The sequence below is a fragment of the Chinchilla lanigera genome, unplaced genomic scaffold, assembly GCF_000276665.1.
Source record: "Chinchilla lanigera isolate Chin_1 unplaced genomic scaffold, ChiLan1.0 scaffold00030, whole genome shotgun sequence".
Taxonomy (NCBI): Eukaryota; Metazoa; Chordata; class Mammalia; order Rodentia; family Chinchillidae; genus Chinchilla; species Chinchilla lanigera.
In genome coordinates, this window is record NW_004955431.1 from 16516453 (window position 1) to 16519256 (window position 2804).

A 2804-nucleotide genomic window follows, 5' to 3' on the forward strand; every position below is an offset into this window, starting at 1 on the left:
TGATCAATATTGCATGTCTCTATCTGTTTTCATGAGAAACCACTTTGAAGATATCCATATGTAATACAATAAGCATTGTTAATTTCCTACCACTTTGGTTGTAGCTCTGTATTGTCTGTACTGTTCTTTTGCTATTTTGTAAAAGATTGTCTGTTAATGTTTTCCTCCTTTTATTTTTAAAATAAAAAAAAGGAATACAATGTAGAATTGTGTAAAATGTTACAGGACTTCAAAGTTAAAACTATAAAAAAGATGTGATCCAAAACATTCATCAGCCTCATCTTCCTCTGTACTCTTTTTCAAGGATGATCTTTTAAAAGAAATTCACAGGTTATTCTTTTATTGTTTTATTAATGTAAGTGCAGATACAGTATAAAATGTCTCTATTGTTTACATACACTGTACACTTTTTTCTCCACCTTGCTTTTTATTAATTAATGATATCTCTTGGAAATCATTTTATAGTAGCAAACAGAGACACTTCTCCACTCACATAACAGCTGAGAAGTACCGTGTATACCTCAACCTATCCATCCAGTATCTGACTAATGAGCATTTGAGTAATCTTCAGTCTTTTGCTACTTTAAACAGTGCTTTAATGAGTCACTTCCTGCTCTGGATTTCTGCCAGTCTACCTTCAAGAAAGATTCGTAAGGGTGGGCGCACCAAGTCAAAGAATAAATGCACAGATAATGTTGTAGGCAGCTGCCTAATTCCCATTCACAGGAGTTGTACCACTTTACATTCCTACCAGAAATGTGTGAGGATGCTTGTTTCTTGGCAGTCTCACAAACGCGTTATGTTATCGAGCTTCTAGATTTTAATGTCTGATAGGTGCAATATTGTAGTCCATTGTACTTTTATTTTACATTTTGCTTATCAGGAGTAAGTTAAGATCCATTTACATTTCTTTCTCTAAGAATAGCCAGGTTTTCTGTTATAGTGATTCATAAGGTGCGAGCCTTGTATCATCAGCAGCAGCGTCATCTGGGATTTTACTAGAAATGCAAAGTTTCAGACCCCAATTCAAACCCACTGACTCAGAAACTCTAGAGAGAGGGCACAGCACCTTGTGTTTTCAAAACCTCACGCATGACCCTGATGTGCTCTGGCTTGAGACACACTGGTCTGTAGAGTTGATTCGATAACTGTTTCTTTTTTTTTTTTTTTTTTGGTTTTTCTCCAGTACCGGGAACCGAACTCACGACCTTGCGCGTGCCAGGCAGACGCTTTTGCCGCTGAGCTAAACCCCCAGCCCCTCGATAACTGTTTCTTAACTGCCACAGGCTTGTCTAATTATTTGATAGCTAAAACAATGTCAAACTGTTAATAAACTGAACCTGAAGATTCAAAGGCCGTGTGACATTCATTCATTCATTTGTTGATTAATTCAGCAATTAACATTAGATGTTAAATAGCTGCTGTGAATCAGTCACTGTAGCAGGCAATGTCTTGTTTCACCAAAGACATACTCACTGCTCCCAGAGCTCACTGTCCCCTGAGAAAGGATGAACTAGACGAGCCAACTTACATCTTACTGAAGTGAATCACCAGATACTGCTAGGGCACAAAGCAGGGACTTCAGCTACCCTTTGGTCAGGGAGGTACAAACTGAAAAAATCAACTAGGTAATACTTTACTGCCATCAAGGGGACCAAAATTTTAGAAAGGAATACCATATTCCCTGCAGGTATATGGGTAGAAGCATGAAAGACTATCGCCTCTTTGAAAAGGAATCTAGGTGGCTCTATTAGTGAAGCATAGCAATTCCACTCCTGGACATTGATCCCATGGGAAGAATGGGTCCACTGAAAGTGCTTTCATGCACCACTGTTTGGTGCAGCAAACACTAATTACAAAGCAAATGCCCAGAGGTAGGGGATGGTTTAATCAGTCATATTACATCCACACCCTGAAGCCACTGGTACAAATAAGCCATATCACTGATTGAGAGTCTATCTACGACATGCTTTGAATAAGAAAAACAGTATGCAGAAAAATGGGTATACTGCTTGAATATCACTCACCCAAAGTGCTCAGGACCAGAGAAGTGCTTTGTGGTTCAGATTTTGGAATATTTGCATATGTATACGTATGTATGTATGCATGTTTGTATGTATGCTTGTATCTTGGAAATAAGACTCAAATCTATGCACAAAATTCATTTATGTTTCATGTATCTTTATGCACACGGTCTGGAGATAATTTTAAACAATATTTTTAGTGTACCTGAGTTTTGACTGTGACCCACAGGAGGACAACGTATGGAATTTTCTACTGGTCATGTCAGCATTTTACAAACTTCTGATTTTGGAGCAGTTCAGACGCTGGATTTTCAGATAAGGCATGCTCAACTTGTAATGCCATCTCATTTTCAAAATACTCATAAAATCCACGCATGTGTGTATATGTATATTGATATACAATTATATCTGTAGAAGAAAATATGAAGGAAGAAATAGCGATCTGAGTGAGCCATCTACAGCAGTCGGGACTGGGCATCCACTCTACCTTCCTGACTGCGTGCTGTCCGTAGTGCAGAGAGAAAGCTAAAGATAACACGCTCAAACATCAGTGCGGGCAGATATGGGAGGAAAGAGCTGACTGGGGCCACACTGGGGTGGACTGCCTCTGCAGTGCATGTGGACAAGCACCTTCGCTGCTCTCATCTTTGCACAGCTGAACTCCCTGTGTCCAGCCACTTGTGTCATGGGCAAGCAGAGGCAGGGCATGGGGATCTGTGGTGCTGACCTGGCTCTAGAGTGCAGATCGAGTTTCTGGAGTCCATCATGCTGCAGTAGCAG